This window comes from Dama dama, chromosome 5, assembly GCF_033118175.1.
Source record: "Dama dama isolate Ldn47 chromosome 5, ASM3311817v1, whole genome shotgun sequence".
Lineage (NCBI taxonomy): Eukaryota > Metazoa > Chordata > Mammalia > Artiodactyla > Cervidae > Dama > Dama dama.
In genome coordinates, this window is record NC_083685.1 from 15,263,313 (window position 1) to 15,290,370 (window position 27,058).

Consider the following 27,058-nt stretch of genomic DNA (forward strand, 5'->3'; position numbering starts at 1 on the left):
CTCTCCCACTTCTCTGAGCCTCAGTTTCCTCTTTAATAAAGTGGGGATATGGAGAGAGACCTCTTGAAACCATTATGGGAACTTGTGGCGGACGGACTCTAGGATGGCCTTTGATGGGTCCCATCACCAGGTGTCCACACCCTTGTGTGATCCATGACCCTTGAGTGGTGGGCAGGACCTGTGATGTGCGTTCAACTAACAGAATACAGAAAAGGTGATGAGATGCTAGTCCTGTGATTTGTTTACACAAGAGTGTGACCTCCCAGGTAACTAATGAGAACCTACTGTATAGCTCAGGGAACCTTACTCAGGGCTCTGTGCTGTGCTGGGCTGCGCTTAGCTCTTAGTCGTGTCCAGCTCTTTGCAACTCCATGGACTGCAGCCTACTAGGCTCCTCTGTCCATGGGATTTTCCAGGCAAGAATACTGGAGAAGGTTGCCATGCCCTCCTCCAGGGGATCTTCCCAACCCAGGGGTCAATCTGGGGTCTCCTGCATTGTGGGCAGATTCTTTACCATCTGAGCCACCAGTGAAGCCCATGAATACTAGAGTGGGTAGCCTATCCCTTCTCCAGGGGATCTTCCCGACCCAGGAATCAAACTGGGGTCTCCTGCATTGCAGGCAGATTCTTTACCAGCTGAGCTAGCAGGGAAGCCCAGTCAGTGCACTATGGTGACCTAAATGGGAAAGAAATTCAAAAAAGAGGGGATATATGTATACATACAGCTGGTTCAGCTTGCTGTACAGTAGAAACTAACACAACACGGGAAAACAACTATATTTCAATTAAAAAAAAAAGAAGGGTGTGACTTCCAGCCAGACAGCAGATTCTATTGCCTTTTCAGCTTACGTACTTTGATGAAGTCAATAACCATGCTGGAGAATCCCACAGGCATGAAGTCCACCAGCCCTCAAGAAACTCACTACTTTCAACAAACACAGGAGCCTGAAACCTGTCCTTCCCCAGTTGAACCTTCAGATGAGACCCGATCCCTGGCTAACAGCCTGATTTCAGTCTCAGGAGACACAGTGAAGCAGAGGACCCAGCTAAGTCATGGGGATTACTGACCCACAGACACAGAGATCACATCTGTGTGTTCTTATAAACCACTAAGTTTGCAGTGACTTTATGCAGCAATAGACAAATATATATATATATATATATATATATAAAATAACATATACTATACTATATTAAATACTAAATGATAATATATACATTTATCTGCTATATATGTAGTTCTGATGCTCTCAATTAATGGCAGCCATGATTTTTAATGTTATTATTTTGGAGGGAGGGAAAGAGCCACCCCATCCCAACACCTGTGTACTTTCACACTCCTAATGACAAACATTCCTGATCATTTTGCTTTCCCATATTTTCCCATTTGTCTACAAGGAACATAGATGTACGCAAGTTTTAAAAACCACATTGACAATATTCACAAATAAAGAAAGTTTAGCTAAACTGACTGCAGGAATTAAAGTTCCAGTTTCTGAATATGCTAGAGAGGGCTTCCCTGTCTGTACCTGCCTGCCCACTTCTCCATCCTGTTTTCATACCAAGGGCTCTAGCCTCATCTGACCAGTTTCTGCTATTCTTTCCTCTTGGTACCTCTTTTCCACCCTTCCTCACCTGGCTCATGCTTAATCATCATTCAGGTCCCAGGTTAGAGCCACCTCCTCCAGGAAGTTCCCCTAGTTTCCCCAGGCCCAGTGAGATGCTTCCGCCATCCTCCCACAGTGCCCTGCCTCATCCAACCACATCTCCTGGGTACCCCCACCAGAATCCCACATGTCTCCCTAATGACCCACCCACAGGTTTTATTCTTCAGAGAGTAAGAGCCCGAAACTCAGTCACCTAATGTGGTCTCCAAGCGTGCTCATTCATACAGGCACCAAGAGACAGCCATAGGATCTCAAGTAGATGATATTCATCAAGTAACTTTTAACTTATGCTCAGGGCACGCTATGAATTCATAGTTTTAAAAAATCCCATCATTTTCTTCTGGCCAGTGTGCTTGGTGGTTATTAAATACAGTTGTATTAGTTCACTGCGATCATTAAACATATAGTGGAGAATTTTTAAACTCTGTTTTGAAATTTCCTCCTTTTTCCATATACCAGGGGCCTCAGGAAATGACCGTGCTCTGGATCCTTGTCAAACGCCCTGTTCCTGCTGTGGCCATCACTAGGAACGCCTTTCTCCTTCTTTCCTGCCCATTCAAGCCTGCCCTGGCCCCTCCAGCCACAATGGGCCATTTCCTCCACCAGATCCGGACGCTGCCCGGGATTGTAAGGGTGGCTGGTACCCGGGCGGGGCCTCCCTGGGGGCCGTGCGGAGTCTTGGCAGAAAGCCTCCCCTACCAGGCCGACTGGCTGGGCTCCTCCCTGCCCGGGCCTTGTACCTGTTGAGGCCGCTGAGACCCTTCGAGTCTCCTCCTCTTCCTCCTCCTCTTCAGAGCCGGCAGGTCCCGAGGACACCTCTGGCTTGGCTCTCCACAGGCTCCTGGCAGCCTGGTGCTGACCGAGTCTGACCCGGGGCCTCTGCGAGCCCTGCCCCCAGGGTTCTGGGCTGTGAGAACCAGCCCAGGTGCGTGCCCGGGGCCCTGTCTCCCAGGCCCAGCTATGCTCGTGATGTTGCAGCTGCACGGAGGCTCTGGGGCTGCAGCTGGGGCGGAGGTGTGGGGCGCCGAGACAGCTCACTCACCCCGGGCGCAACCCAGCGTCTCGTCTGCTGTCAGAACAGGACTCCACGTCCCGCGTGGGGTATCCACAGAAGGATACTAGAAATCTCTACCCTTTAACAGGTTGTACCAGTTGAGGCAAGGGTGAAGGAAAGTTCTGGAAAGAAGCTTCTGCTGAAGCAGGACCCCTGGCCCAGGCTGTTAGCAGGACTGAAGGAGAAGCATAAGGACAGGCTGGAGCACTGGCAGATGGACGGCCAGCCAGATGGACAGACAGGCAGCAGCCTGGTTATCTTTCCCAGAGTCTTGGCCCAGCTAGTGATTATATATTTGGCTGTTTGTTTACTTGTTATTGCCGTGTCCCCTACTAGAATGTCAGCCTTAGGAGGGCGGGGACTGTGTCTGTTCCAATGTCCCAGGCCTAGCATAGTACTAGGCACATAGTAGGTACTCAATAAATATTTGTGGAATAAATGAATGAATGAAGTGGATGCTTGAGAGGAGGAACTGGCAGTCAGGCAGATAGAAAGGTGGGTAGATGGGTGGATGGATGAATGGATGGACAAAGGCAGGGAAAGGTAGATGGATAGGCAGCAAGGTCAGCACTCCAGGCAGCTTCTGCCCAGTCTCCATCCCTATATCTCCATCCTGAGACCTTCCCAACCTCGAAGCTTCTCCCCATCCCTCTGCCAACGTGCCCTGAGACCCCTCTAACCTCTCAGCAGGCAGGCTTCTCCCTGTGTTGTCCAACCCCAGACAAAGAAAATCTACTCAAAGAGAAAAGCTGCCTCCTGGGTCACACTGAAGAGTTCCATAGGCCAGGTCAAAGCTGTCCTGAGTACGGCTGGAAGCTTCAGACCCAAAGTGGAAGGGTACACTGAGGGCTGACCCTGTTTCAGCCGCTGAGGCCTCAGAAAGACCTTCTCCCAGCCTTCCGGTCTCAAGGTGGGGTGGGTCATAAATTTTTTAAAATACAGAGAATAAAATACAATAACTACCCTGCATAGTTCGACCACCCAGCATTAATCTTAGTTAACATTTTGGCATTCTGGCCTTTCTTCTAGACATACGCTTTAAAGTTTTATTTTACGTTTACTCTGAACAGGAAGTTCAGAGTTCCCATCTGCCTCCTGCCAACCCCTCCTCCCCCAACACACAGCCTCTTCCACCACTGACCTCCCTCTTCAGAGTGGGATATTTGTCAAACTGAAGAGCCTACATGGACACATCATTATCACCCAGAGTCCATGGTTTGGACATTCAATGGGTTTGGACAAATGTATAATGACAATGTGAGAGTTTGACCATAAAGAAGGCTGAGCACCAAAGAACTGATGCTTTTGAATTATGATGCTACAGAAGACTGTTAAGAGTTCCTTGGACAGCAAGGAAATCAAACCAGTCATTCCTAAAGGAAATCAACCCTGAATATTAACTGGAAGGACAGATGCTGAAGCTGAAGTCACCTGATGCAAAGAGTCAGCTCATTGGAAAAGACCCTGATGCTGGGAAAGATAGAGGGCAGGAGGAGAAGTGGGTGACAGAGGATGAGATGGTTGGATGGCATCACAGACTCAATGGACATGAGTTTGAGCAAACTCAAGGTGATAGTGAAGGACAGGGAAATCTGCTGGGCTGCAGTTCATGGGGTTGCAGAGAGTCAGACACGACTTAGAGACTGAACAGCAACATAATGACACGGATCCATCATGACAGTATCACAGAGCAGTTCCACAGCCCTGAAAATCCTCTGTGCTCCACCTAATCATCCCACCCTCCTCCCTAATCTCTGGAAGCCACTGATCTTGTTACTGTCTCTGAATCGTAAATCTTTTCCTGAATGCCATATAGTTGTAATCAGACAGTATGTAGCCTTTTCAGACTGGCTTCTCTCACTTAGGAACATGCATTTCAGTTTTCTGCTGATCTTTTCAAGGCTCGAGAGCTCATTGCTCTTTAGTGCTGAATAATATTCCATCGGATGTACTTCAGTTTTTTATCTACTCACCTACTGAAAGACATTTTAGTTGCTTCCAAATTTTGGCAATTATGAATATAGCTGCTATAAAATCTGTCTGTAGGCTTTTGTTTGGACCTAAGATTTCAACTCATTTGAGTAAGCATCAAGAGTATGATTGCTGGATCATATAAGAATATATTTAGGCATATACTTTAAAACTTACATTATTACTGTATGAATACATTGTCCTCTAGAAACATGGCTAACATTTACTGAGCATGTGCCATATGCCAGATGGTAATTCTATGAATTTTATGACATTCTCACTGCTTCTCTGTGAGACAGGTATTATCGGCTCCATGTTCCAGATGAGGGAAGCAAGACCAGAGAGATTAAGTAACTTGCCTAGGGTCATACAATCTTGGGGTCAGGATTCAAACCCAGAAATCTGACTTCAGAGCCCATGCTTGAAAAATCAGAATATTATGGGTAGAGCTGAATTCTCCTTTGACACCCCCAGCCCTGACCCTGGTCCCTACCAGCCTTCCCTAGCAATGGGATACCAAGTGTTGGACTGAGGGGGTGGACCACCCTGTAAGCATAAAATAATGAACTGAGCTGTTTGTAGAAAAGTTTACAGTAAAGCTAACTTGGTCTGCTTTTTATTATCATCACAAACTATGTATTCACTGATTCTAGTTGATGATCAAATACTCCTCCACAAGAAAGTGTTTTAGGTTCTAAACTATTGCCGCATTGCTGTTAAGGTTTAATAATAAGCTTCAAATTAGCCCATTTTTATTACTCATGCTTTAATGATCATAGTATCCTATGGAAGCTAAATCAGAGAACCCCTCAATTATACACTGGCCCCTGACACAGGCAAACTCAGCTACACATAATTGTTTTGAAAGTTCAAACATTCCCAACAGCTTGGAATTGTTCAAAGTCACTTTGGGCTCAATTTGTGTTTCCAGCTTCTGAGAGAATATATATTCCTATGTTTAAACCATAGATTCAAACTAAACAGTGATTATAGGCAGTTTTGCTATTCTTTGCCACCATGTGAAGCAGTGTTTGAAATTAATATGTGTTTAAAATGTAAAACAGTGAAATGGAGTACAAATTGTTAGATGTAAAATTTCTGGGTTTTTTTTGTCAAGCACAAGTGTTTAGTTTATTCATGACCTATTTTACTGAATTTGAATACATCGAAATGTCTTTCTTTAAACATTTTTGGTTTAAAAACCCAAGAACAAGCCCTGAAAATAATGCTTGTTATGACAGAAAATAATTTTGCCCTGTAGAGGTGGGTAGTGTTAGAAAAATGACCCACTCTCGGGGCTTCCCTGGTGGCTCAGTGGTAAGGAAGCTGCTTGCCAGTGCAGGAGACATGGGTTCCATCCCTGGTTTAGGAAGATCCCACACACCATGGAGCAGCTAAGTCAGTATGCCACAAATACTGAGCCTGTGTTCTAGGGCCTGGAAGCCACAACGTCTAAGCCCACACACCTAGAGGCCAATGCTCAGCAACAAGAGAAGGCACCACAATGAGAAGCCCACGGACTGCCACCAGAAAAAGCCTGTGTAACAATGAAGACCCAGCAGAGCCCAAAACAAATAAATAAAATGATTAAAGAAATAGTATCTTTCTAAGAAGGTGACCCACCCTAGGTATCACATATCCTGAACATTCTTGTTCCCAGAGGAATTCTATGCTGTGAGTTTCCCGTGTCTTTCCAAATTTGCTTTATCCTGATGCAAACAAGTTTATATATCGATAAAGTAAATATGTGGCATTATTTTGTATGTGCACACATATTTATATATATGGGAATACTATCACCTTTTCTACCTTATTCCATAAAATCTTCTCACTTTGCAGATGTGTTTGAGGTCTTGTCATGTGAACGCTTTTCTTTTCTAGACTAGTTTTGTAACCTGGCTGTATTCATCATAGAGAACAAACGTATGGATGCTGAGGGGGAAAAGGGTGGATGGGATGAACTGGGAGATTGGGATTGACCATGTACACACTATTGATACTATGTGTGAAACAGATAACTAGGGACTTCCCTGGTGGTCCAGGGAAGAATCCAATGGTCCATTGGTAAAGAATCCAATGCAGGTTTAATTCCTGGTTTATGAACTAAGATTCCACATGCTGAGGGGCAACTAAGCCCAAGTGCTATAACTAGACAGCCCACACCCTGCAACTAGTGAAGGCTTCGTGCTGCAATGAAGACCCAGCATAGCCAAAATAAATAATATGAATAAATAACAATCAAAAACAATAGATAACAAGTGAGAACCTACTATCCAGCAGAGGGAACTCTGCTCTGTGCTCTGTGGTGACCTAAATGGGTGGGAGACCCAAAAAAGAGGGGATAAATGTATACAGACGGCTGATGCACTTTTGCTGGAGGAGAGATGAGCACAACATTGTAAAGCAACTATACTCAGATAAAAACTTAAAAAATAATAAAATACATGGCTGTATTCTTAAAGAGACTGAATTATACTCACATAATTTCCTCCCACCTGTTATTCAGGCTGTTTTCAGTTTTCTTTAAAGTATTATAAGCAATGTGTCTGGGCTGGGGTTTCTCTAGAGGTGACAAGGTTGAAGGCAGGGCAGGTGCCCTCCCAAAGTCCTCCCTAGCCTGCAGCTCCTGACGGTCTAGGGCTATTTTCACTCCTGCCCTTTCCCTGATGGCCAGGGCCAACCGAGGCAGGCCAGAGATGCCATTCCCATCTCAGGTGGCGCCTCCTGCATGGATCCCGTGACCCTGTGGCTGTCACAAACCTCAAGCCTTGTGATCTGGGCTGCTTAGGCAACCTCCCCCACTGCAGTACAACACACACACACACACACACCCTCCCTTGGTCTCTTCACACCAAGGAGAGATTTCTAGCCCCGATCAAGTTACGCTACTCTGTGTTCTGGGGCTGGCAGCTGCAACTGGGGATCCCAAGGACTGTTCTTACTGCCCATCTATACCCACAGCTTCTTCCTCTTCCCCCAAATCTCCCCTGGCCCTGGCCCATGCCTGCAAGAGACACCAGGCACGGCTGCCTTCTCTCTTATGGGTATGTCTGTTTCCCCAACTTGTTTGTGACACCCTGGAGGATAGGGACAGTGTCTTGCTCACTCAGCCCCCAGAACTTGGCACAAGGAAAGTGCTGGGTCAGATGTGAGAGTTGGACCATAAAGAAGGTTTGAACGCTGAAGAACTGATGCTTCTGAATTGTAGGGCTGGAAAAGACTCTTGAGGGTCTCTTTGATGGCAAGGAGATTAAACCAGTCCATCCTAAAGGAAATCAACCCTGAATATTCATTGGAAGGACTGATGTGAAGAACAGACTCGTTGAAAAAGAACCGTGAACTTCCAGATGTTCCAGCTGGTTTTAGAAAAGGCAGAGGAACCAGAGATCATATTGCCAACATCCGCTGGATCATCGAAAAAGCAAGAGAGTTCCAGAAAAACATCTATTTCTAATTTATTGACTATGCCAAAGCCTTTGACTGTGTGGATCACAATAAACTGTGGAAAATTCTGAAGGAGATGGGAATACCAGACCACCTGACCTGCCTCTTGAGAAACCTGTATGCAGGTCAGGAAGCAACAGTTAGAACTAGACATGGAACAACAGACTGGTTCCAAGTAGGAAAGGAGTACATCAAGGCTGTATATTGTCACCCTGCTTATTTAACTTATATGCAGAGTACATCATGAGAAACGCTGGGCTGGATGAAGCACAAGCTGGAATCAAGATTGCGGGGAGAAATATCAATAACCTCAGACATGCAGATGACACCACCCTTATGGCAGAAAGTGAAGAAGAACTAAAGAGCCTCTTGATGAAAGTGAAAGAGGAGAGTGACAAAGTTGGTTTAAAGCTCGACATTCAGAAATCTAAGATCGTGGCATCCGGTCCAATCACTTCATGGCAAATAGATGGGGAAACAGTGGCTGACTTTATTTTTCTGGGCTCCAAAATCACTGCAGATGGTGATTGTAGCTATGAAATTAGAAGACACTTGCTCCTTGGAAGGAAAGTTATGACCAACCTAGACAGCATATTCAAAAGCAGAGACATTACTTTGTCAGCAAAGGTCCATCTAGTCAAGGCTATGGTTTTTCCAGTAGTCATATATGGATATGACAGTTGGACCATAAAGATAGCTGAGCACAGAAGAATTGCTGCTTTTGAACTGTGGTGTTGGAGAAGACTCTTGAGAGTCCCTTGGACTGCAAGGAGATCCAACCAGTCAATCCTAAAGGAAATCAGTCCTGGGTGTTCATTGGAAGGACTGATGTTGAAGCTGAAACTCCAATACTTTGGCCACCTGATGCGAAGAGCTGACTCATTGGAAAAGACCCCGATGCTGGGAAAGATTGAGGGCAGGAGGAGAAGGGGATGACAGAGGATGAGATAGTTGGATGGCATCACCAACTCAATGGACATGGGTTTGTGTAGACTCTGGGAGTTGGTGATGGACAGGGAAGCCTGGTGTGCTATGGTTCATGGGGTCGCAAAGAGTCAGACATGACTGAGCGACTGAACTGAACTGCACTGATGCTGGGAAAGACTGAAGGCAGGAGGAGAATGGGGTGACAGAGGATGAGATGGTTGAATGACATCACTGACTCAATGGACATGAGTTTGAGCAAATTCCAGGAAAGAGTGAAGACGGGGAAGGCTGGCGTGCTGTAGTCCATGCAGTCACAAAGAATTGGATGTGACTGAGCAACTCAAAAGCAACAACAAGGTGCTGGGTCATTAGAGAATTAACAATTGATAAATGAAATAATTACAGCCACTCTGTGTTGGGTCTTTACTCTGTTGGGCACCATTCTTTATAAGCATTTTCTCATTGAATTCTCACATAGCCAAATGATTAGAGGCTGTTGTTATTCCTGGGGGGTGGGCAATTATCCATACTTTATGACTAGGGAAACCAAGGCTCAGAGAGCTTAAGCATGTTGCTCAAAACCACAAAGCAAATTCCTCCAAGGCCAGGCGCCTTCAGTGAATCACAGTGACAAAAATCACTGATCACAGACCATCGTCACAAACAGATAAATGGAACAGAATGAAATATTGCAAGAATTACCAAAATGTGACACAGAGACACAAAGTGAGCAAGTACTTTTGGGGAAACAGCACCGAGAGACTTGCTGTTTCCTAAAGAATCTAGTATCACCCCTGGACAGCAGGCTCCCAGAGCACTGTGGCTGGGACCTTGGAATGATTCGATTTCTCATGTAGAGTCGCTCCTGGTCCAGGAGCAGGTAAGGGAGACCTAGCCCAACCCCTGTGGGTCCTGCTGAGATCAGGGCTTGGTGCTGGGGGGTGGGATGCATGCCCTCCCATCTGGGGGTGCACCCAAGGCATGCACACTTTTGGGGTCAACAGTGGGGATGGGAGAAGACTGGCCAATTAAGGGACCACTGCCCAGAGCCCCTTCGGATCTGAGCTAAAAGCCTCTTCATTCCTTGGCACTGAATTGGCGGTGGTGGTGCTACTGGCTACTTTTAGCATGAAAAGCCCCTGGGGAAGTGTCCCTCCATTGTCTGTCTGTCTGTACTTCTCTTTAGTCTTTCCTGTCCCACGTTAAGTAATTATCCATCCCCGCCGCCCCCCCACCAACATGCCAGGCACCGGGATAGAGCTGACAGTGAGCATGGGTTCAGAGAGAGGATGGTCCATGCCAGACTCCAGCCCAGGCATGGCTCTCTCAAAGCTCCAGGGGGTTCTCCCCTTGCAGCTTTCTGGTGTGTCTCCATTTAAGACTGGCCATGGGGATGCCACCTGCCCCTGGGAACACTGCCTGACCCGACTTTAGTTGGGAGCGGTTCCATTCCTTGTCTTCTTCCTCATGCAGGAAAACTGCACTGCAAAGTCCTGCTCAAACTTCCTGACATCCCTTTGGGGTCAACCTCGGTCAAAGTTACCCACAAATTGTCACGAGAGGCTGGGAGCCCAGCACACAAACATTTGTTCTTGCGAGCTTGCGTGCTCAGTTGTTTCCATTGTATCTGACTCTTTGTGACCCCATGGACGGTAGCCCACCAGGCTCCTGTGTCCATGGGATTCTCCAGGCAAGAATACTGGAGTGGGTTGCCATTTCCTACTCCAGGGGATCTTCCCAACCCAGGGATGAAACCCGAGTCTCCTGCATTGGCAGGTGGATTCTTTACCACTGGGCTACTCAATTATCAAAGGGATCACAGATTCCAAGCCATCCTAACATGGTCCTGAGTTTCTATGAAGTCCCCTCTCATTAAGGTTGAATTAGGCTCCCCTAACCCTGCAACTTCCAATTTATATACTGACATCCTAACCCCCAGCACCCCAGAATGTGACTTTATTTGGAAACAGGTCATCGCAGATGTATTAAATAGTTAGATGAGGTCCTACTGGAGGGGGGCGGGAATTCAGCATGACTACTGTTCTATAAGAAGAACTCCATGGGAAGGCACAGAAGGAAGATGATATGAAGACCGGGCCACGTCACTGACAGGTCGGGGAACCCTGAGGTGACCAGAGCTAAGTGAGGCACATGGCATGTTCTCATTTACACCCCTCAGAAGGTGTCCCCCAACCTTGGTCTTGGACTTGTAGTCTCCAGGACTGAGATAATACACTTCTATCACCAAAGCCACCCAGTTTGTGGGACTTTGTTATGGCGGCCCTCACAAATGAACTCATCTCATATCCAAAGTGGTGAATACCCTGCAGTCCAACTGCAGAGAGGATTGCCACGGTCCCCTTGCATTTCAGAAGTGGGCGCCCAGCAATGTCAATCACATCCACCCGGTGTCCCCCAGCACTTCTGGGCCTGAGCAAGGGGTGGGCTTGGAACATTTCCAGGCTGCCTCTTCCCTCCTTTCTGCTTTGGTGACATCTCCCGCATTCTGTGGGTGGAGATAACAGAGAGAGGCAAAGGCTGATGAGGGCTGTAATTGGCATGAGCTGGTCGGTTGGGCGAACACCCTGTGGATGGTGGCCAAGCCCCCAGGAGGGGCCAGGGGACTGAAGTCACCTACATGATTGGGTGCTGTGGCCCCATGCATGGGGAGACATTGCCACCGAGCCATCAGTAGCCTGGTACTTCCCTGCCTATCTGAGTCATGGTGGAGCAGAACCCGCTACTGGGTCCCAGCCAGGAGACACAGCCTCCAGGCGACCAATTTCCTATGACTCCCACTGTTGCTCCTATTATTAGACAGTCTCAGAGTTCTAGGAATGAGATTGAGCATCCGATGAAAGGAAAGAACGCCCATGTGCTGCCATGAATGGGGCTGTCCTGCTGTTCTGTGCCACTGAGGAGAGCAGCCCACATCCCGCCAGCCGGGGGCACCCTGCCCTGGAAATCTTGGGGGGCTTTGGGAGAGATGGGCTCAGCACACAGCCACATCCCCAGTGTGCCCCAAGGCTGGGAGCAGAGCGCATCGCAGTCACCTCCAGGATCTTACCAGGGAGTCCCGATGTATCCGCTCTGCTGCTGATCTACCCTCATGAGCTCTGACCCAACAAAGAGCCCATCTTACTGCATTTATCTGTGGGCTGTGTGTAATAACATCCTCTCACATCAGAAGCCCAGGTTAAAGGGACTCAGGTTCAAATCCTAGCTCTGCAGCTTACTGAATGATCCTAGGCGAGTAACCTCACCTTTCTGAGCCTCAGTGTCTTCACCTGTAAACCAGGGCTTATTGTACATGGGATTGCTTTGTCTGGACAAAACAATGTGAATGCATGTAAGAGGCTTCATGCCATGCTGAAAACTTGAGAAATGTCCAAACAACGGTGGTGGTGGTGATTTTTTTTTCTTTTTTTTAAAAAATCAATTCATGGGTGCTTTAGAGCATTTTTTTTGTTTGTCCATAGAGAGATTTTCAAACTGAGTCATCTATGGTTCCTTGGGTTTCCAAAATCCGAGATCACTAAAATGCTGATGTGAGCACCTACATGGCTTCTTCCTTGGCCCTAAGACCAGGAGGTCTGGCCCTGGGCCCAGGGTGTTGTACGAACCTCCTGAGATGACATATGCAGTACAGAGTGTATGTGAAGTTTTCTTCAGAAGGAGGTTCTGGATGTTGTCAGATTTTCCAAGGAGTTCTCTGTCTACAAAGGGATCATCTCTGAGCATGCTCTGAGAAGGTTGTGCCCAAGGGCTGGCAAAAGGGACCCACTGCTTCCTGAGCCCGAGTGCCAAGCTGAAATACATTATCCCTATACTAACAATTGGGCAAAGTATGTACCATCATTCCCATTTTCCAAATGAGGAAACAGAGGATCGGGGAGCTCAATCTGACAGCCAGACACTAGACTTGGCCACTTGCTTGTCCCATGGCTGGTTGGCACTGGCCTGGGATTTCAGCTCAGGATACTCTGATCCCAAGGCGTGTCCTGTCCTTGGCACTGTGGTGCCTTGGGGAAACCCAATGAGGTACCCCAGCCAGGAAGTGCCCTTGGTCAGAGCCTCCGCTCAAGCTTGACCCCACAGACCTCACCAGGCATGGAGGCACCAGAGCCCACAGGACGACGACCCTCAGGTCCACAGAGACTCCACGTTCCTCTCCAAGTGCTCCCCAGGTGCCTGACTTACCCCCTCGTGGGCCCTCTCTCATGCTCTGCTCTGGGCTGCAGACCCCAGTCAGGCAGCTGTTAAGAGCCTGGGTCCTGGCTGTTGTTCAGCCGCTCAGTCATATCTGACTCTTTGTGACCCCACGGACTGCAGCACTCCAGGCTCCACTGGCCTTCACCAAGTCCCAGAGTTTGCTCAAACTCATGCCCATTGAGTCGGTGATGCCATACAACCATCTCATCATTTGTCATCCCCTTCTCCTCCTGCCCTCAATCTTTCCCAGCATCAGAGTCTTCTCCAATCAGTCGGCCTCTGGAGGCAGGGAGAATGCTGATTCTGCCACTGATCAGCTCTGTGATTGAGTGACTCACTTCATCCCTCTGAGCCTCACTTTTTACGTTTATACAATGAAGCTAAGTAGTACCTGCCTCACATGACAGAGTATTTTATTTTTCTGGTACTTTCTCCCAACAAGACCACCCTCTCTTCTTTCTCCATCTCCATCTATTTCCCTCTGAGCACGAATTCAATAAATGTTAGCAACAGTGACTGCTGTTGTTACTGTGTTATTATCCACGGTGAGCACACCCACATCCACTACTTTCCCCACATTTTAAGCTCCAGGGAGGCAATGATTGTTTATTTCCATGTCCCTAGCACCTACAATAGTTGCTGGAGCATAATACAGCATCAGGAAATGTTTGCTGCTGAACAATAAACTCAAAGAAAGTCCTGCTTACACCACTGATGGTTAACATCGAACATTCAGAGCCTCAGAGGCACTTCATAAAAGTACAGTTTTCAGGAAGGTTCAGAGAAGTTTTTGACTGAAATATCCCTGCTAGGTTACTGGGGAGAGCTGGGAAAAGTTGGGACATGAAATTAACCTTAAGGTTATGTGCAGTAGGACCAATTAAGCCATCTTATGGCATGTGTTTTGATATCTCCATCAACAATGGAATTTTAGGATGAAACAAATATGAAGCTTATTGATATTTCGTATTAATACACTCCTTTTTGTTGTTGTTGTTTAGTCACTAGGTTGTGTCTGTCTATTTTGCAGCCTCATGGACTGTAGCCTGCTGCAGGGATTAAAAAGTCATCTACCTTACATTTTTCTAACTGCAAAGCTTTTTGCCCGCCTATGTATCCATACCATCCTTCCAGTTATCCATCCATCCATGCATCCAAATATCCATTCAAACATTCATCTATCGATCTATCCGTCCATCCATCCATTCAAATACCCATCTAAGCATTCATCTGTCTGTCCATTTATTTACCCATTCATCCATCTATCCATCCATCCACTCATACACCTATTAGTACATCTATCAACCTATACACCCATCATTAATGTATTTATTGAACACTTTCCAGCTTCCAGGCATTGTGCCAGACATTGTTGTGGCCTATCACTGAATAACCTATGGATCCCACTTTCAAGGAATTTACATTCGAGAGAGACAGACAAACAAGTAAACAGGTGCTTTTAATTTGGCATGATATGGGATATGGTGGAGTATGAATGAGAGTCTAAGTGAGGACACAAGACCTAGGAGAGTCCAGCAAGAGTTCCTGCCAGAGGCAATGTCTACACTGAGGCGGGAAGGACCAGTAGGGGATGCTCTGTGGGGAGATGGGCTGTCCAGGCAGAAGGAGCAGCAGGTGCAAAGGTGAGGGCAAGAGGAAATGTGCTGAGCTGGGGGAACAGTAAGTTCTGTCCTGTCCGGATTGACTATGGGAAGTGAAGCTGGGAGGAATGAGAGAGTTGGCAAGAGTCCAGGGCCTTGAGTTGAGCTTGGACTTTGTCCCAAGAAACTGAGAAGCCATGGATGGTTGTAAAGAGGCTTGAGTGAAGGGAGTGGCTTTAGAAACTTCCCTCTCACAGAAATGGATTCCCTTTTTGAACAGGAATGGCACTTGGGAAGCAAGTCATCAAACTCAGAATGATACGAGAAAGGCTTCTTTCTTCTGAAATTTGCCGTCTCCTTTCCCAGAATCATTTTATGCCTGGCTGAAAATCCAGTGATCATGGCAGGAGGGGAGATAATGGTTCATTATCTCTCTGTCATTAATATTCTCCCTGAAGAAGCTTCCTTGAAGCTCTAATGGGAAATTCAGACCCCCAAGTCCAGGAGAGAATTTCTGTAGAGCTTAATTACGGGCAATGATGCCCTTTGCTCAGTCAATAGTGACATTCCATTTCCTCCCCTGGCCATGGCGGTGTGTGGGGGCCTGTTGCCAGGTTAGGGGTACCTACTATCGCCAAGGCACAGAGCGCGGGATTCAGACTCACTGCCACCTACTGTGCGCCAAGCACTGTGCTGGATCCATGAGAAACCAAACCAGGACTCTGTCTTCTAGAAGCTTATAACCTTATTAGGTAGATAGGACCTGTGTAGAGAATGAATCAGTGATCCACATCCATCAGACAAGAAAAAGGAGAGAAGAAAAAGAAAGGAAAATAGAACTTCAGCATCTCATCTGAAATGGTCATGGGGTCAAAATACCCTACTTGTGGCTGATGACGTAAGAAATGAAAGTGGAAGGCATTTCTTGAAGTTGCCAAGGTAACCAATGTGGGACTGAAAAGACTGATAGACTTACATTGGGAGGACAGGGCAGGACACGCTGATAGATAGGGTCTAAGGTCCAGAAATCAGTAAACATCAAGTATATGCGTGGTATTGGGAGATTTGGAGATAACCACAGAAGAAACTGCTAGAAGACATAAGAACGGGAACCCTTGGGAAGCTGACTAAGGGTAGGAAGGGGTGGGACAGGGAGCTACTTGCCAGGGTAAGGCTTTGTCTCCTGTTTTTTTTTTTTTTTCAACCATGTGTATGTTCTTAGATAAGAGATTTTGAACATTCAAATGGAGAGAAATCTTGGCTTAAAAGAGTCAGTGGCAAAAGCTACCTGCATGGTGCAGGCAGTTAAGACCACTGGCTTTGGAGCAAAGGGTCTCTGGATACAATTAAGAGGGGCTGTGAACTTGGATGGGGAAAAATAATTACATCTTATGTTATTAACCTTGAGCTGAAATTGAGCATTTGCTTTCCTTACAAATACAGGGGGAAAGCCACATTGGTATTATCAGACTTGTGACTTTATCACTGATAGAAAATAGTAGGTATTTTCATATTACCTTACAGCTGTTAACAAATATCCCCAAATATTTATGCTCATCACCTCTTCAATTTTGCAGTGTGTTAGGCTCACAGCTACTCATTTAGTTAATACATAGATAAAGAAACACACGTATTCTCTCATATTTTTTATAAAAATACATTTTTGGTAACTACAGCTCGACAAAATTGGTTCCTTCACAATCCTGTGTGTTATTTTGTATGCATTGAAAAACACTCTTCTGCCAAGGGGTCTGTGGGTTTCGCAAGATGGCCAAAGGGTGCGTGGCGTGAGATAGGTTGATAAGCTTCTTTAGAGACAGGAGAGCAGCTAGGGGTGAAGGCGTTTGATAAACTGGGGAGAGGAGGATGTACCTGTTGAGGGGAGCTGGGACCCAGGCTGATGGAAGGGATGTGCGATGACATAGAGATACGATCTCAGGAACAGCAGCAGCAGAAGCTGTGATTTCTGAGCTCACAAGGTTCCAGACCTTTCTGTCTGACCTTGACAATAACCGTAAGAAGGTTTCTAATTCTATTTCCCTTTCAGAGCCAAGGAAACACAGCTGCAGACATGTTCAGGGGCTTGTCTGAGGTCCCATAGCTGGGAAGTCAGAGAGCTAGAATTCACACCATGATCACCTTATCCCCTGACTTGCTTGTCTCTACTGCCAAGCATGGTAGAAGGTCTCAGTTAACCGACCAAGAAGCTGAGGATGGGACAAGTCAAGGGAAGCCGAGCCCAGGATCCCAGCATGCCTGGGAAAAGCTGAGCCTCTTTCCTTGCCTGGCTTCCTGCTAATTGCTCTTTCCTGGCACCTCATGGTTCTGGGAGGCTCCAGGAACCTCATGCCAGCTCTCTGGGCATTACTGTCAAGCCCAAACTCTGTCTAATCTGCCTTCAGCCCATCACTCAGACCTTCTGTCTCATTTTAGCTCTTGGAGCCCTCCTGGCATCAAATCTTAACCATAACCTCCTAACTAGGCCTAACTGGAATGCACATTTCTTCATACGACTAGATGTGCCTGAACTGGCTTTTCTGAAATTAGGGTCCCCTTGTTGTTCAGTCACTCAGTCATGTCTGACTCTGCGACCCCATTAACTGCAGCACGCCAGGCTTCCCTGACCTAACTGTCTCCCGGAGTTTGCTCAGACTCAGGTCCATTGAGTCAATGATGCCATCCAACCATCTCATCCTCTGTTGTCCCCTTCTCCACCTGCCCTCAATCTTTCCCAGCATCAGGGTCTTTTCCAATGAGCTGGCTCTTTGCATCAGGTGGCCAAAGTATTGGACAAATTATTGGCCAAAGTATTGGGGTCCCCACGGGGGTTCATAAGACACTCTGATCATTTAGAAGTGTTATCATTTATGTGTAGGACACAACCATTAGCCTTTCCTGGATCTGCTGATGACTGTCTCATCACTAGGAGCTGCCACTTGATTCCAGTGACTGTTCTGTGATGATGGCAGCTGAGCTGAGCTGTCCTGCTTTAATTACTGCACAGGAATGAGAAGGGGCCACTGGCAGGACACAGAAATGATCCTCCCCGTGCCTGGAGAAGGCCACAGGCTGGAACACCATGCTACACAGACAGCGGGCTCTAAGCAGTGTGAGGAAGAGGGGGGGGGGGAAGTCAAGTCCTCACAGGGTCTGGCGGGCAGAGCCTGGGGGACCCCAGAGGGCCTCTGGCCCATGCATCATATATGATACTTATGTTGCAAACAGAACTTCACTCAAGCCATCGCTTACACGTTTTGAGCTCAAATCGGACTTGCTTTGTAATTGGGATGGTGTTCAATTTGTGGATTTGCTTTGGTTTTGTGGGAATATAGGCATGAAGAACTCATACCTGCGGTTCCACGGGTGAGCAATTAAGCAGCATCATAGTCAAAATATGTTATGACAACACGGAGGGAGAGTGTCTGTGAGAACATGCCCTTGAGAAGTGTGCCATGTTTGAAAGGCATGGATCTACATGCCACCTTTTGAATCTTTTTTAACTTTCCCTTTCTTTCTTTATTCTCTATTGAAGTATAGTGGATTTACAATGATGTATTAGTTTCTGATGTACAGCAAAGTGAGTCAGATATATAAGTGTGTGTGTCTTTCCCATTATAGGTCATTACAAGGTATTGGTTTCTGTGCTATGTAGTAGGTCCTTGTTGGTTAACTATTATTTTTTAATTAATTTTTATCAGAGTATAGTTGCTTTACAATGTTATATTGGTTTGTTTTTTCTAATTTATTTTTAATTGAAGGATAATTGCTTTATGTTGGTTTCTGCCAAACATGGTCAACTATTTTACAGACAGTGGTGTGTGTCTGTTAATCCCAGACCCTAATTTATCCCTCCCCAACCCCTTTCCCCGTTGGTAACCAAAAATTTCTTCCCTATATGTGTGAGTCTGTTTCTATTTGGTAAATAGGTTCACTTGTATCATTTCTTTGGATTTCACATACAAGTGATAAAGGATATTTGTCTTTTTCTGTCTGACTTACTTCTCTTTAGTATGATAATCTCTAGGTCCTTCCATGTTGCTGCAAATGGCATTATTTCATTCTTTTTTTTATTATATGCTATCATCTTGCAGGCTACACCCTCTGCTCAAATATTGTTGCTCATTTAGAATTAAATTCCAATCCTGCCAATCCCCATGGATAGGCTCTTCACTGCATCCAAATAATTCGATTTAATCGTTTTCAGCTAGTCTGTGCCAGTTTCCATCCATGGCAGGTAAGGATGGGGGTGCCAATAGCTCAAACCAGCACCTGAAACACCAATCAGTACCCGATGGGTAGCAACCACGACTAATACCAGCATTGCTGCTGGCTCATGGGACTGATGGAAGTGACACCCAATGGTATAAAAATATCCTCTCCTGACATAGCAGTCTTTGCATCTCACAACCTGGCCAAGAGAATACAGAAGAAAATGAGGTAAAGGTGCCAGCCAGAGTGGAGAAACTCCTGGGAAGGAGACATGGGAGGCTCCATGATGACACGGGAAAGAACATTCTGGCCTGGGAAACACAGTCTTGAGGGGATGGCCCAGCTCCGTGTGACCTTGGACAAGCTACCTAACCTCTCTGAGCCTTTGGCTCTCAGTATATGAAGGAGGACAAAGGATCGTCCCCGTCTCACCCACTTCACAGAGCAGGTGGGAGGAAGGTCAGGGAAGGGACGTGGAAGGAGGGAAGGAGGCAGTGACAGCGACGTGAAAGGCTACCATTACTATCACTAGAGTGGCAGTGACAAGGCAGAGCCAGAGAGATGCTCACGGAGCCAGTGAGGGAGGGAGTGGGAGGGAGAGACAGGGGAGGAGAGGACCTTCATTGCCTCGACCGTCTGTCCCCTCCCCAGTGCTAACTTGGCACCGTCCTGAGAGATTTCCCTCCCAGCTCCCGCCCTTGTCTGTGTCCCGCTCACACAGGCTCCCTGGGGCTGCCTTGCTTCCTGCTGAGGTCCCAGTTGGGAGGCCAGAGGGTCAGGTCACAGCCCCGCTGGAAGAGGAACCTGGTGGGGACAGAGCATTGGCCACCCAGAGTGGGGATGCCCAAGGCTGGACCATGCTAAGCTCAGACCACACCACTGCAGTCTCAGAGCTCAGCACTGACCCTCCGTTCCTCTGAATGTAAGAGAGTCACCACTTCTATCTTCCTGAGGGAACCTGGGGGGCCCCGAGGCTAAGTAGGAAGATCCTTTGGGGGCGTTAGCTAATATGCAGATCTAGTGGGCAGAAGGCAGCTTGTTTCCTGAATCTGTAGGGATTGCTGGCCAATTGCACAACTGGCTTCCTTAAGACTGAATTTGTTTTCTCTGCTTTGGGGTTTGAGTCTTTCAAAATATTTGGTCTTTATTTGAGATAGTTTGTTTTTCTTTATAAGCAGCGAATGTCTCTGTATAATGCATTGTTCCAGGAGAATCCTGGTGAGCATTTGCAAACCCATTTTTTTCCCCCTAAATTTTCTTGAATAATGAGCTCCACTTTGATTTAAACATTTTTATAAGAATTTTTCCTGTTAATTCTAAAGTGATTTTTTAAAAAAGACATTTGGCATGAGTGGGTGTGGGTGAGGAATGTGTCAAAGTTACAGACTCATTCATCCCTAATGAAGTGGAAGGGAAGTGGAACCAGAGGAGAAATAGGATAAAAAAAAGAAAGCAATAGAATCAAAGGAGAAAAGAAATAGTGTAATAGATGTGTGTGGGCTTTGAATAGGCATCTTGTTACGTGGGTAAGTGCTTGAGCTGGAAGAGATACAGGGAGGAGCAGAGCTGGAATCTGGCCAGAGACAGAGTCCTGGGACCTGAAGGCGCTGCCCCCACCTCCCTCTCGGCCTGGGGGCCTCAGTTGCCACGTCTGTCGAATGGGTTGAAGCCACGTTCCCAGGGCTGCTGGGGGTGGGGCAGGGAACAATGAATGAATAGGAAAGTGCAAGCTGTAGGGTGCTGTGCATGCATGGTGGCTTGTTATTGGGGTGGGCGGGTGGGGGTTGGACTGAAGGGGATTCAAGACTCTCTTTGGCTTTTAGAATCCAGAATTTGATGAAAACACACAGACACACACTTGCAAGTATAGACCCATGCACAGATACACAGCCCCCTCCCCACACACCCTCTCACTTACTGGTTCTCACACACCCTCACATGTGCCTGTGTATGTATCACACACAGGCAAACTCATTCATTACACACCCCCACACGCCCATATACACACCATTCAATACCTATGTGTATCCCCCACCACAACTGCTCACACACACACCCTCACAGGGGCTTCCTCACCACACGCACTCCACACTCTATCACACACATGCCCTTAAACACATTCTTGCACACATACACACCCTCCCATCCACACGTCTACCCACCCCTTCCCACGATCGTCCATACACAGCCCTGCACGCACATTCTCACACACACATGTGATCTTCAGTTAGACAGTCATTCCTGGCCTGCACGCCACCTCCCTTTCCCAGCTGAGCTCTGGATGAAAAGTGAGGCAGGAGGTGGATGGGCCCCAGGCTGGGCAGCTGGAGTTCATCCCCTGTGGACAGACACTCCAAGATGGAGAGGAGGAGGAGTTGAGTCCTGCCCAGACAGGAGGCCACGTATTCCTCATTCTCAAGGTCAAGGTGACCTTCCTGACTATACTTGCCCAGAAAGGCTCCTTGGAGGTCAAAAGGGTGGGGGCATCACCTCACAGTAAGTGATGTCAACCTACCCATGACTCTTCGCCAGAATCCATCTTGGCCGAGAGATGTGTGTGCACAGATGGGAGGATCCTGACTTAAACCAAATACGACCTAGGAATCAGGCAAAGCAAGACAACTGGCCAAAGAAAACCAGGAAGAGATGCCCCAAAGAAGTGATTCAAGCTACCACGGGGGGTGCGACTCTCTCTGAGTCCACCCACGTGTCTATCTACACATACGGTACTCTTTTCCTCCTAATAAACATTAAACTTGCTCCACTACTTTCCGTCTTTGGGAATTCTTTTCTGCAAAGTTGAAGAGCAAGGGCCTTGTCACGGGCCACTGGTCTGGTGACTAGTACTTAGCGCTCAACGCCATTGTCCGACTGCAATCTCTGGCTGGGAACTGAAACCCAGCTTCAAGTCGCTGCAGGCTGAGGCCACTCAAGGTCAAAGGCAGAGTAGATCCTCTGTCCTCTCTCCCTGCTGAGCTCACACCTCACAGCCCTGCACCCAGGCCTCGGTGCCCCCACCCCCACCACACCCAGAAACCGCTCAAAGCTTTCATCTTCTCAACCCCTCGGCCATGTCCCTCTTTCTGTCCCCTGTCCTTGATGTTTAATGACCCCCCCACCCCACACCACAAACTGAGTTCCATGAGATTAGGGATCCTTTCTGTCTTACAAACACATCCTCAAAGCCTGGCACATGTAGCCAGAGCTGTGGAAATAGTTGTTGAATAAATGGATGGATGGGATGGATGGATAGTTGGACAAGGGTGTGGTACCTAGGGGAGGAGATGGTCTGCTCAGACCTGGGCTCTGCGCTTTGGGAGCAAGGCATGCAGAGACCATGGGGGGCCTGCCCCCTCTCTGTCAGTTCCAGGGCCCTGTTCCCTCCTGGGGCAACTCTGCTCTGCCCACACACATCCCCTCTTTGCCTCTGCCTGAAGGACCCACAGTACCGATGACACTCAGCACCTGACCCTGGCAGCCATTTCTGGCTCACCTCCTGGGGCTCCCATGTCCCTCTGGGACTCGCAGGAAAGAACTGGATTCTGTAGGCTCACAGCACCCTATGACCTGACCCCGCCTCCATCCACAAGCTCCGCCATCCGCAGTGTCCCAGCACTTACCGTGTGTGCCAGGAACTGGGCCACTCGAATCACATGCCAGTCCTACCCACCGTTCCAGGAGGGAGTCCCAGGTAGCATCCACAGCTGAGAGCTGACCAAGCAGAGGCTCCGGGAGGGAAGGAACTGGCCTAGGGCCGTCACCGGCAAGTGGCAGTGCTAGGATTTGAATCCTGGCCCCAGGCTGCTCGAGGCCACGTTTCCCTGACTTCCCACACTGGGTCTGGGGCCCTGTCCTGGGCTCCCCAGCCCTCTGCGCTTCTCCACTGGGCCAGGGCACCCTCCCTGATGATGAGGGAGGCACCCTCCCTCACCTGTCCACTGCCTGCCTCCCCCACCCCACTAGGAAATTCTCAGGGGCGGCACAGGGGGCCACTTTGGTGCCTTGCCCGAGTGTCCTTTGTCCAGCAATGTTATGCACTCCCCAGCTGCTGATCTTTGTTCCCGGAGGACGGCCTTATGTAGCCAAGCCGGTTTGTTGGGGAAAGATGACACCCCTCACCCTAACAGCACCAGTGACTGGCCAACATGGGGATCCTAAAGGCTTGCCTCCTTGCCTCAAGGTGGTATCAACTCTGCTGTGCCACTCACGCTCCGGAGCCCTCCTTGGGGTCAGCTGAGCATCTCCAGGCTTGTTAAGCCCCTTCGGCTGCCCTCTCCTGCTTCCCTCACTCTCCCTTTCTAGAAAGCACTCCCTCCACCTGTTAATCGTTATAACCCCAGTGCCAGGATCAAGGCCAGGTGGCAGTATCCCTTACTGAAGGAAGGGGCCATTCCTTCTGCCCTCAGTGCAAAGGCTCTGCTCTGTCAGGCTGTGTTGAGGATCAGTTCTTGGCAGAGGGAAGGAGCGTGGTTTACCATCGTCGCCACTCTAATCCTTGTGCCTTGACCAATACCCGGCCTGGAGTAGGAGCTTAGTGAGTATTTGCTGAGTGAGTGAATCAATGAATGAATCAAGGAACGACTGCTTCATCTTTCCCCGGCCCCAGTGCCTGCCTTTCTCCAAACCTTTCAGGCCACCTCGCCTTCACCTGCCAGGTATCCTCACCTGTCCGGTAACCTCACCCACCATGTTCACCTTGGCTGGCTTTGACTTCACACCAAAGTGCTTTGCCAGCTGCCCACACACCCCAGGGGTTCACTGAGGGACCTTGCCCCCCTCCCCAAGGGCAGGGGATCAGAGGGAGCCCGGGCTGCTCTGGGCTAGACCCCCACCCGAGATTCACCCAGGCCAGCTCTGCTCTGCTCCACTTTTGGGCAAAAGTGCTCTGTGGCTGCAAAGACTCGGAAGCTCTTTGCATTTTCTAGCTGCCCCACCACCCGCTTGAGTGGGGGACATCCTCCCTTTTGTCGCCCCACTCAAATTTTGTTTGCAGATGTTCTGCTCATGTCCCTATCTAGACGGAAACTCCCTAAGGACTCTAGCCTAGAGGTTAAAAGCTCGGGCTCTGGAGTAAGAAAGGCCTTGGGCAGGTTATGAAGCCCCCTCATAGCCTCATTTTTGTATAGCTATAAAATGAGGAAGTAATAGGGCTGCAATCTGACCTGGGCAAGAATTCAAAAAGATGAATTCTGTATATGCCTGACTTGTGGAAAATAATAAGTGGCACCTTCTAGTATTTATTAATTACCTGAGCAAGTGCCTGAGGCATACCTGGTAGTTAATCATCAAAATGATCACACTTTCCTTTGGAAAAGGAAGTTAAACCACGTATGTGTGTAAAGCTCACCCTGTTCTGGTCACGACCACTGGGTTCCAATGAAAGTCACTAATTCCAGGTAAACACTGGGGACATTCTAAGTGGCAGCTGCATGGCTAAATGGGGCCCTTATGCCTTGCTGCGAAAGGACCAGAGAAGGGCCCTCGACATTCTTCTGTTTCTTAAGCATCTGGCTTTCTTCCAGATCCAGGCTTTCTGTGTACAGACGGCAAGGAAAGTTGGAAGAGATGATGATTTCTCATTTCCCAGACTCGCTGGTGTAACTGCAGTGGTGAGCCCAGCATAGCAGTGCATAGCGGTTGCTCCGTAAATATTGTGGGGTGAATGAAGGAATAAAAGGAAGGAATGGATTTGAACTCTACCACGAAATGTCACCACCAAGTTTAGGGGTCTATCAATCAATACTTTTGAGTGAATGAATGAATTCTAGGTTTACTCTCACAGTGCCAGTTCTGAGCCCAGGTTGTAGCCTGAAGGAGGCCTGTGATAAATATTTATGGAGGAAATGAACTAGATCCAGTACTTCCCAGAAAGCAGCTGAGCTTCAGCTGTGGTCGCCCCCACCCCCTTTCCCGCTCGCCCCAGGCCCACAGACAACGTTCCAGGGACCGAGCCTTCAGATTCCAACCACCAGCCTGGCTTGGCCTCAGCCTAGTGGGAATGGCATCTGGGATACAGAGCAAGTTCAGGGCCTGGAGTGTACAACTGGGACCTAGCTGGCTCACCAGGGAGCTCGTGGGTGCTCCCCTTGGGAAACACTGCCCGCTAACCTCCACGATGGACTGACTGGCAAGAGCAGATTGCAATGACCCAGGGACACTGCCAAGGAGCCCCCCGTCTGCACAGCACTGGCATCAATACAACCACACACACACACAGATGGGGACGTGTAGCTGTGCCCTGCTGGCCACAGGGCTCCCTGCCCACGGCCCGTCCTTCCTCCCGAGCCCATGTGTCGGCGCCAACCATGTGTTGGAGCCACCGTCCAGAACGGGCTCCAGTGATCCACACAGGTGATCCTCCTCAGCTCCTAAACTCACCCCATGTGGCGCAAGCACGTGGGCATGCACCTGGCATCACTCCATCCCCCCAGGGCCAGCCATCCTGTTCCAAACACACCTTGCCTCTGCCCCAAGCTGGTGGTGGCCGCAGACCACCCAATGGTACCACCAAGAGCCAACGCCATCTGTCACCAGGGACCTGGTTCATGGATAATAGCACAGCTCTCAGCCAGGAACTGGGACCCACAGTTCAAACCATGGGCCCTGGGACAAGTCTCCACATGGCTGGGAGGTACTGAGCTGGGCCTCTCTCTGACCACCCCCCTGGTCTGTGCCATGGGTTGGCAGCTGTCCCCTCCTTTGCCACTATTGCGACTGACTCCTCACTGGGTACCAGGGGGTAGCTCGGACCCTGCAGAAGCCTCAGAGGTCCTAGGCCAGGGCCCTACTTGCCCCCAGCCATGCACCGAACCATCGGCACTCTGAAACCAGAGGACTCCCCCTGAGCTCTGGCCTGGGGAGGGAGCAGCCCCCCAAGTCAGCTTCCTGCAGGGGTCTCATGCCGGGCAAGCAAACGGAGCCACCCCACAACACAAGCTGGTGGGCTGGAGGAACATGCGTGGCCTTGGGTGCCCAGATGGGCAGGCACAAAGAGCCACTTCTTCCAGGGTGACAAGAAAAGAGCTGGGACCCTAAAGCCTCCCTCTGGGCTGACTGGCTCTTTGTTCATCCCTCAGGTCCCCTTCAGCCACAGGCCAGGGGCAGCCCCTGCAGCTGATGATCCAGGCTGGCATTTGGTCCCCACAGGTCAGGCCAAAGCAACGGGGGTCAGGGATGGAGAGGCCTGAGATGCGCCAGGAGAGCAGAGACCACGGTGAGCCCCCACCCCCCGCCCTACCACGGCCCCGCTGGGCTCGCCAGCCCCGCTGGCCTGGGAGCAGGGCCCCCAACCTGGGTACTCACTGGCTCTGGTGAGGCCTCCTCCTGGCGTGGTGGCAGGCGCCCCTCTCAGGCCGTGCTCCCCATCTGGAGAGGCCGGCGGCACTAATCAGCCGCCTGGCGTGGCGTGAGCCTTGTGGCTGGGGCTTAATTGACACCAGGTGGCCCCTCCCCGGGGGCAGGCTGGGAGGCGGCTCTGCCGGGGCCAGGGGGTCAAAGCCGGGGCAAGGGGGGCTGCACCCAGGCCCAGCCGGTTCAGGCCTCCCCTGGAGAGACTGGGGCAGTCAGGCAGCCCCTGGCCACCCCTCCCCTCCTCTCCTGCTGGCGGCCTCCATCACACACCCAGCCTGGCTTCCCTAGGCTCTGACCTTTCTTTCATTTCAGAGGCAGCAGGGGCAGTGACAGCCTCTGCCTAGGAGGAGGGTGGCTCAGGTTTCCCCCCAGCTGGCCAGGGGCAGCCGTGAGTGTGCGCGCTGGGTCTGTAGTGGCCAGGCTGGACCTGCAGGGTCCTGAGGAGGGCCACCCACTGCAATCACAAAGGATCCCCAACCATCTTTTATTGAACACTTACTACATGCCAGGCCCCTGCACGGTTCCCACACGGACCCCCCATAAACTCCTTTGGGCCCTGAGAGGTGGGTATTTATTTAACCCCACTTAGCAGATGAAAAAAACAAAACAATCAAAGCTCAGAG

General features: G+C 49.1%; 1 protein-coding gene across 1 annotated transcript in view; it reads right to left on the reverse strand.

The window, feature by feature from the left end:
* Window positions 1–26,489, reverse strand: part of NOS1 (nitric oxide synthase 1) — a 192,328-nt gene extending 165,839 nt beyond the window's left edge. Inside the window, exon 1 of the mRNA XM_061141872.1 lies at window positions 26,388–26,489. The gene's annotated coding sequence lies outside the window, so the exon portion shown is untranslated. The remainder of the gene's footprint in view (window positions 1–26,387) is intronic.
* Between the last annotated feature and the right edge of the window lie 569 nt (window positions 26,490–27,058).